At 34.3% G+C, this 10332-nt stretch overlaps 1 protein-coding gene across 1 annotated transcript in view; it reads left to right on the plus strand.

Annotated features, from left to right (window-relative positions):
• The first annotated feature begins 3685 nt into the window (after window positions 1-3685).
• LOC137634450 (cylicin-1-like) overlaps window positions 3686-10332 on the plus strand; it is a 202440-nt gene continuing 195793 nt past the window's right edge. Inside the window, exon 1 of the mRNA XM_068366850.1 lies at window positions 3686-4113. The gene's annotated coding sequence lies outside the window, so the exon portion shown is untranslated. The remainder of the gene's footprint in view (window positions 4114-10332) is intronic.

The raw sequence follows: 10332 nt of genomic DNA on the forward strand, positions 1-10332 counted from the left end.
CACTGTCCCTTACCTCCGCCATTCATAAGCAACCTTTAAACCTATAAAAGGTTTAAAGGCCGCTCATGAATGGCAGAGGCTAGGGACAGTGACATTGCCCTATCAGGCAGGACAATACCCTAGAGACTGACCATATATATTTATGTGATTAGCACCAAAGCTAGGACAAAGAAGGGCCAGGAAATGGCTGCTGATACCTCAGCAGATAGACCTATAGGCTCCCCCATTCTTAGCCCACAAAGATGGTGAGGTTGCAGCGACCAAAGAAACTAACGATTTCGAGCGGGACTCGAACTCCAGTCTGGCATTCACCAGTCAGGGACGTTACCGCATCAGCTACCACAACCCTCCATAAATACCTATGGCATCAGAAAGCAGATTAATTTAGAGTGGAAAATTTCTACTTCGTTTCCTCTCCAACGACCCCACTTCTCCCCCCCCCCCACCCCGTCCCAAGCTTCTCCATCCACCCTTACCCCTTCCCCTTTTCCTTTCCTCCAATTCATCATTACCTCCGCCAACGAAGTTGTAAGGAAATTATGTTTTCGCCCCTGTTTGCGTGCTTGTTTGTGTGTGTGTTTGTTTGTGTGTTTGTGTGTGTTTGTTTGTGTGTGTTTGTTTGTGAACAGCTTCCTGGCTACAATTTTAATCGTGGAATAATGAAACGTGCAGGGGTTACTTATGTAAAAAAAAAGGCTAGAAATATTGAATTTTGGAAGTTCAAGGTCAAGGGTCAAGATCATGGTCAAGCAAAATGTATAAATCACGTAATCAGAAATAAGTCTGGCCATAGTTGTCACAGAGACTTCAAACTTGGTTCATATTTGAGTGTATGAAAATGCACGCCAAATATTGTCAATATTATTACATGTAGGACCCGTGTAAATTTTACGGAAACACCGTAAACCTAAACAGCACATCAAATGGTAAGTATGACAATAAAATATTCTTATATGCAATACTTTCTCTACATTCAAGGCTCATGATTTATTTCTTTAAAGAAGAACATATAGATTTTTCAGGGTTTTAAATCTTTCCTTTGTTAACTCCACCTTCGCCCTCGCCCTCAATTCCCCTTCCTCCTCCCTCCTAAAAAAAAAAAAAAAAAAAAAAAAAAAAAAAAAAAAAAAAAAAAAAAAAAAAAAAAAGAGCGGAGAGACCACCTGAGCATTAGGTTGGAATAAGGAAAGCCAAAAAAACATATGGAGATAATTTAAGGCAACTACTGATAATAATACTTTTCACTGCGACATATATATTATGGTACAAATTTGGTAGGAAACTAATCCATAGTCAGTTTTACATCATACTTGTAAATTCGGTAACATTTGGAGGCCAGATTGACTTCAAAAATTTATAGTATTTTCAAGCTTCAAAAACTTTCTCATCGGCCGTTATGAATAGAACACTGTAAAACAAGAACTGCAGCTTAGTAATATTTACCAGTTCTTGTGCAGGATGAATTGTCTCAAACAGGTTCTCCTATTATTTCAAGCTTAAGGTCGGGATGGGGATAAACCAGTTGTAGTAGCTTGGCCAACCTGAAATTGACATCCTTAAAACAAACACCAAATGTGAAAATAACTTCAAATTATGATGTGTAATTATCTACAGATTACTATCACAAAATATATCTGGCTGATTAATGTGTGTTATATATATATATAAAAAAAAATAATTTCCCGCGATTTCTGCTTATTGTAAAATTAGCATAAAATTTCTTGTTAAATGTAAAATTGACTTAATATTTCTTTCAAAATTCAGAATAGGGTAGAAGAGACTCTTTAGCTATGGTCAGCAGCTCTTCAAGGTGAAGGAAACTCCACAATCAAACCATTGTTCTCTAGTCTTGGATAGTGCCATAGCCTCTGTACCATGGTCTTCCACTGTCTTGGGTTAGAGTTCTCTTGCTTGAGGGTACACTCGGGCACAATATTTTCTTTTTTTCTCTCTTCCTCTTGTTTTGTTAAAGTTTTTATAGTTTATATAGGAAATGTTTATTTTAACGTTGTTACTATTAAAATATTTAATTTTTCCTTGTTTCCTTTCCTCACCGGGCTATTTTCTCTTGCTTGAGGGTACACTCGGGCACAATATTCTGTCTTTTTTTTCTCTCTCCCTCTTGTTTTGTTTAAGTTTTGATAGTTAATATAGGAGATGTAGACAAAGAACTGTTCCTAAGAATTTTATATTTCCTTGTTTCCTTTCCTCACAGGGCTATTTTCCCTGTTGAAGCCCCTGGGCTTATAGCATCCTGCTTTTCCAACTAGGGTTGTAGCTTAGCAAGCAATAATAATAATAATAATAATAATAATAATAAGACAAAGCTCTCTCTCTCTCTCTCTCTCTCTCTCTCTCTCTCTCTCTCTCTCTCTCTCTCTCTCCTTCACACAAGTAGGTTATCAGATACTGGAGAGAAACATGGATACTAATGGTTATTTAATCGAAGTCAACAGACTTAATCGTTTCTTAATAACTGCTCATGAACCTTGACGGATTAGTTTTAAAGTCGGTCACAGTTAAGACTTGACTTCGGGTAAGTCCCCGTCTTCATATTAGGAAGAGATAAAATCGTTATCTATTACCTTATTTTCTTTAAGTTTTTAAAATAACTATAAAAACTATCTTTAATACCGTCTTAATTATCATCTCAATTTATTAACCGTTGTTAATAGTTTATATATGACATATCTGTTTTGACGTTGTTACGGTTTTTAGAATTATTTATTGTTAATTTGTTCTCATCGTTTATCTATTTACTTATTTCCTTTCCTCACTGGGCTATTTTTCCCTTTTGGAGCTCTTAGGATTATAGCATATTGCTCATCCAACTAGGGTTGTAGCTTGGCTAATAATAATAATAATAATAATAATAATAATAATAATAATAATAATAATAATAATAAGAATAAGAATAAGAATAATCGACTATTCAATTCTTTTAAGAATCTCTATCATTTCGTATTTTCTATGACTACAAGTTTAAATAAATATAAATACTTGTGTAAGCACATACTAAGAACGAGAAAACCCTGAACAAAAATAGGGGCGACAATGCCCCTATTATAAAGGATTACTATTGATTTCTCCCACATATGTATGTTTATATTCAATGAAATTTGTAAATTTCAAACTCTTCAAGATCTTGAAATCCAAACATCTTTCAAAATATTATATGAGACCGACAAATCACACACACACACAATATATATATATATATATATATATATATATATATATATATATATATATATATATATATATATATATATATACAGTATATATATAAATATATATATATATATATATATATATATATAATATATATATATATATATATATATATATATATATATATATATATTATAATATATATATGTATATAATATGTATATATATTATAATATACATATATATATATATATATATATATATATATATATATATATTAATATATATAATGTCCAATTTGTTTCAATAAATGCTATCTAGCTAAAAAATAAATAATTCAGGAATCTGTTAATCATTATATGATTTTAGAATTCACACAAACGTTAAAATTTCAACACCGATTCGTTTTAATTTGTCGCGTGATCTAAATCTCAACACATCTACGGAACCGAGATATGAGCGACCCAATCGGAGCAAGCAACAGCGCAGCGAAGCTAAGCTGCAAGTCTCTCTCTCAGTCAGTAACTTGTGAGACGCGGTGTTGAGAGGAGGTCCGTCAGATTGCTCTCAGTTGCCTCTTCCTATCTATCTCTCTCCCCACCCCTCCCCGTACCGAATGATTGTTTTATACTTAGGCTTAACTTCGAAGACCACGTAGACCTGCGACGGTAAAAACTTGCTAAACTGGATGTTTTTGAGTGTTGTGGATTAATCCTAGCAGGTATTACAAGTTTGAAAAGACTACCAGTGAGTTTTTATGTGTTAGAACTACAAAAAACAATAACTAATTTACTTGTCATAAATATAGTTACCGAAACAGAAAAAAAAAGGGAGTACAGTCTTCGAATTCCTACAGGGCCTTAGGCCTACCAAATGGATTAACAACACAAGGCTGCCGTATAAAGTTCCCCCGTGTAATCTGGACACCTTTACACAGGACAGGTAAGTCAATTTACGGATGCTTCCTCGGACGAAAGATAAACAAGTTTTGGACTGGAGGTTATTAGAGCATACCAAACTATTTCATAGTTTTCTTTTATTTAATAGTGTTTTCTTTTATTAATTTAATACAGTGTTTTCTATATATCTAATACAGTCTCCTGACTGTAAGCATTATGGGTAGATTGGGTACGTACCCCATAACCCTAGCTACGTTTTCTGGAGTTTAAGATTTATGGCGATGTTGATCTTTACCGGTAATGATAATTCTCGCTTCCTGTTTTTAGTATAAACTCAGTGATACATTTTGTGTTGAGGTTAATTTATTTTTTTTGTTACTATGGATTGGGCATGTTTTACTAAAAACATATAAATACATATATGTATATGTATATATATATATATATAATATATATATATATATATATATATATATATATATATATATATATATATATATATATATATATATATATATTTATATGCATATATATACACACATAAATATGTACATATATATATATATATATATATATATATATATATATATATATATATATATATATATATTTATATATATATATATATATATATATATATATATATATATATATATATATATATATATACAGTCACTATTCTACCAGCCATGTAAAAACGGACAATGAATGTCCTGCCGAAGAGCGTAAGAAAAATGGTCAATAAAACCTAAAATTAACAGCACACCACACATTTTAGAGTCATTGTTCCCTTTCTTCTGTCCGAAAGTAATCTTGGCCCAATCTCTTCTATAAATACAACTTCTGCCGTTGTTCTATAGAGGCTACCGCAGGCGAGAGACCCGCCCGACGCCCTTTGTTGTGAGCTGGTGTTCGTCGCGTCTGGTTCCGTTTTTAGCTGATGAAACCATCAGTCCATTTTCGCATCTTATCAAATTCTGGAAATCTTCCTCTTCTTCTGTGTTCCATACCGTATTCAAAGAAGGCGAGCGATTCATTATCAAATCAATATTTTATTACTATAAATACTGGTAATGATATTAGTCAGTATAAATACTCTAGAACTGGGCGTTAAAATCTTTTTGTACTAAAATTTTATGAAGAAGTTTTCTCTCAGTTTCGATTTCACCCTGATTTATGGAGAGAGAGAGAGAGAGAGAGAGAGAGAGAGAGAGAAAAAAAAAAAAAGCCTTCTGTTGACATGAACAGTAAAATTTGTACTGGGTAATCGTGGGGTTCAGCCGGTGCAGAGAAGGACAAGGGGATAACAACTTTATCCCACAAGAGATGCTGATTCAGCTCGTCAAATGGAGACGTTCGCTGTACAGCTGGAAGTCAATACTTTAAAGCAGGACACATACATTGTATGGATCCTGCTTTAAAGGTTAACTAGCCAGGTATGCCAGACGCTGGGAGCCTTTGTAATTCGTTGGCACAGACCGGGTGTAAAATATCAAATGTTATGACTGAAAGCCCACATTTTAATAGGGAAACAAACACAAGAACACCACCTAACTTTTGGTTTCCCATCTAACCTAACCTAGGAGCTGTATCCTTACGTTCTTACGTACCAGGGAATTGCGGTCCACCCCAAACGCCCCCCCCCCCCCCCTTCCACCTTACACTGCGGTATTCATAGATTACCATAAAACGAAGTCTCAACCCTGCGTTTACTTCCCAACCGGCTTCACTCCTGGTAAATTACACTAAATCCTATTTAGTGTATCGTAAAACTAGTTTGATTTCATCGTATTTCGGACCACAATAAACAACAACTTCCACATAAAGAAAGCGATTTGTCAAGTAATAAAGTTTACATGTGTCCCAACGAACTGTATTCACTCCGTGTCGTTACATATTTTAAAAAAAACTATGAACTATGTGCTGAAATAAAGGGATGTTTGGCCTTCTAAAGACTTTATAAGGACTGGCTCAGTTCCACACGCGCATGTATTTGTAATAGTCACAGTGACATCTTCAAGTTTTTAATTACCAAGTATTCTGCTTTTCAGATAAGAAATAATTAACGAAACCTTTTTCTTTCGGGGTGGGATTCGATCACATGCGATTGATGAGGAAGGACTCAGCTTACGAAGATATGAAGAATTAGAATTCAAATACAGAGGGGGAGCACTTGATTTATTTACCATCTGTATTCAAGAATTGTAGTAATAGTCGTATTCAAATACCATTGCGAAATTACAAGTTACTTGCACGTAACACAATACTCTCGTTGGCTCCTGGCATGTGAGAGAGAGAGAGAGAGAGAGACATCTACTTATTGGGTAATTACGGTGGATGAAAACCATATACCATCTTGGCTCACACAAGTGTGCTTTTCCCAATTTCATTTACATTGCTTTCTCAGTCATATGTAGGTTTTACTTGTTCTAGTGAGGAGTATTGTTTAAAATTAATCTAATATCTAAAAATAACGTTTTCTATCCTTAATAGACTAGACAGATAAGTGTGGCATCTAATCAATTCCGTTTTATACTTCTACCAATACCTTTTCTAACTTTGCAAATAAATGATTTATTTCGCATCTCATTTACATTTCACGCTTGCCTTTACTTTACAAATCTAATGATTTAATAACATTTCTCCATTAATCAAAATTGTTTTTTTTTTCTTTATCATATGAATTACTTTTGACCTACCCCCTTGACCTTAAAAGTTCCTTATAGGAGGTAATTAACTCTGCTAAAAAAAAAAAAAATCTTACGCTTAACGTAATCGGACTAACTTCCACTGGGTTAAAGCGATATGGAACAAAAACTTCTTCAGACAAAGAAACAAAGGAAAGAAAATCAACTTATTTTGAAGTACCATCATTTGCCTTGCGACAAACAATAGAAACTGCTAGTTTTATTGCATATCTTCATTAATAGGGCCATCTATCAACTACATTTCTTTAGATCAGCATCATTGGAAATCTTCATATTTCAATTTGAGAATCAACATTGGGAAGGCAAGACCTTTGTGATCAATGAAAAGCAGTTTGTTGTGAAACGACAAACTAAACAAAAACTGGGATACTAAAGTAAAAGTTATACTCAAGGTCCTTTTCGAATAAGTATATTATTATCATTATTAATTGCCAAGTTACAACCAAAGTTGGAAAAGCAGGATGCTATAAGCCCAGGGGCCCCAGCAGAGAAAATAGCCCAGTTAGGAAAGGAAACAAGGAAAAACAAAATAATTTAATATCAGTCAAGGACCTTGGACATACCTTATCCAACATTGTTTCTACCCATCTATAAAAGATATATAATTTTGATAAATGGTTCCGCTTCGTTCGAAGGAGGGGATTATGAGTTATGCAAAAACTCTCCCCATCTTTAATGGACATTTTTGAACACCCATGATATATTTTTGTAAGTGACTGCGACCAAAATTGTTGTTTCTTCGACAAGGATCGAATACTGATACCTGGCGGTGAATGATGAAACTGATCCCTTAAGGACTTCTACATCACATTTAAACTTTGCCTGACATCATTCTATGGGTTGCAAATGTTATGATTAATAACAACAATGGCTTTAAATATTTTTACTATAGTTAAAGGCCATATAGTTCTATACATACTAGTCTACATATGCTACCTGTATGCATATCATAATACATACTTTTCGGTTGTTCGTGTAAAAAAAAATGAGAATAATGCAAGACAACTATCTACGATCAAAAGAAATATTTTTACTAAGGCGGAAAAACAGATGACATTTTACAATATTATTATTATTATTATTATCATTATTATTATTATTCAAATGAGGAGATTTACCAGCCCCATGAGACATTTTACAACAAAATACCAGGTTACGCATTAAACAAATCTGATAAAAATACGACGAAAAAGAGAGGTTACATATATGAAATAGGCGTCGAAAGCCTTTTTATAGTCTATCGAAACCACCTTGCCGCTTACCACCTCCCACTACGGTTGATTGAAACCTACCAAAGTTGATCGATATCTTCTGGTTTATTGCAGCCCTCAAAGCATACCGAATAGCAATCATATTTTATTGAAACTTTATAATAACCAGATTCGAAGTCTTTCCTTCCAGGAAAAATTCGACTTCTGAACACAAACCAACCCACCCCACCTCACCCCACCCATATTCCCGTTCCGTTATGTTGGCTCGCGCTGCTTAAAACCCCCCAGTCACCCCCACACGTCACCCCTCTCCTAGCACCCCTCTGCAGGCCCAAATACATAACCGGCTCCAACTCTCAGGTAACCAAACCTCTGAGCTCTAATAGGCTCGAGCTCTTTTTAACCTTTGGTGTTTACACTAGAGCAAGGGCTCGGCTGCTCTGAAAGAAGATAGAACACGTCGCTCGTATATCGCATTTCAAGGAGGAAACTTCATTTCTTTATCTGTCGACGGAATGCGATGCGCAAAGTCTTTTAGTCACGGCTGTGGGTTTGTTAACTGCCTCAATGACAGTGATCATATTGAGGGTGATGCCTGACGACTGACATTTTGATGATGATTGAATACTAGTCTGTTAATTCATTTGATATTTAAATACCATTTTTTTCCCTTCTTAGAGAACGAAGGTATACTCCGGTTTAAAAGTAAATCAAATATAAATTATCTCTCTCTCTCTCTCTCTCTCTCTCTCTCTCTCTCTCTCTCTCTCTCTCTCTCTCTCTCTCTCTCTCTCTATATATATATATATATATATATATATATATATATATATATATATATATATATATATATATAATATATATATATACACACACATATATATACATATATATATATGCATATATATATATACATATATATATATACACACACACACACATATATATATATATATATATATATATATATATATATATATATATATATATATATATATATATATATATATAATATGTGCGCGCGTGTTCATCTTATCCTCTATATAATAAAAAGCAAGTGTCTGGCGATAATATATATATATATATATATATATATATATATATGTATGTATATATAATGTATATATATAATGTGTATATATATATATATATTACATATATATAACTTTCTTTCCTGTCATACTGAGCAGCATTGCTAGATGTATGTCTACTTGGCATCTCCCGGACCCTCGGGTAAGGGGAGAGGGAGTAGTCATACCCTTGTGAGAAGGGGTACCCAGAGAGCTACACTCGGATACCACAACCTCCCACAAATTACAGAAACTGCCGTGTTGTGGTTAGGAAAGGGGAGGGGATGGGCAGGTTTGAATCTATGTGTGCATATGTGTCCAAGAATATTTTACTTTAAATATTCATTACTTCTATTGTAGTTTATGTATTTCCTTATTACCTTTCCTTACAGGGTTATTTTTCCCCGTTGATGCCCTTGGACTTATATCATCCCGCTTTTCCAATTAGGGTAATAATAATAATAATAATAATAATAAAAATAATAATAACTTTACACGAACCCATAATAACCGACACTTTCTCGAAAAAGTGAAATCCTATTCAGCATCGAAGTATCCTTAATGCCGTTATAGGATGAGTGCCTCTGAAAGGGAGATGGACACATCCTTATCTTGAAGAAGAGAAAATTGGGCCACAAAGGAGAAAGAAAAAAAAAACTCCATTAAGGAGAAAGGATATAAAAAACCATAAACATAAGAACGCTTTCTAAGTAGGGATACCTTACCGTGGTGAGTTTGTGTATCACTGTGATCATCAAAGCTGTACTAGTCAGGGCCACCCATACTAGGTTGGTTTACTGTGAGCGATGAGACTAAAATCTGCTATCAGCACCAATCCACAGTGGCCAGAGGGGTGATGTAAACTTTCCAAGCCCCAGACATGAATACAAGACATTTCTGAGGCCTTTGCCCTGCAGTGGACTAGCAACGGCTGATGATGATGATGACATAAAAGAAGGAACTGAGAAAAAGACGAAACTTTATGTTGAGTAATATGAGAATAAGGCATAATAAAAGCATTAGGAGGAGAAACAAAATAAGAAAAAAGAAAAAAAAAAGGTGCAAGTGAAAGATAGAAAAAACCTTATTTGGAAGAACAGAAAACAAAGAGAGAAAAAAATGTGTAAGTGAAAAAAAAAAATTCTTCTGCTCTCCTGAATTTATGAAATCTGCTAAGAAGGAAATCCGGGATGAGCTGAATTTCGATGAGTCCGCTGGTGAAACCGAAACGGACACACGAACGTACAAAAGAAGCCCCGTGTCATGGAAACAT

The sequence above is a fragment of the Palaemon carinicauda genome, chromosome 44, assembly GCF_036898095.1.
Source record: "Palaemon carinicauda isolate YSFRI2023 chromosome 44, ASM3689809v2, whole genome shotgun sequence".
Taxonomy (NCBI): domain Eukaryota; kingdom Metazoa; phylum Arthropoda; class Malacostraca; order Decapoda; family Palaemonidae; genus Palaemon; species Palaemon carinicauda.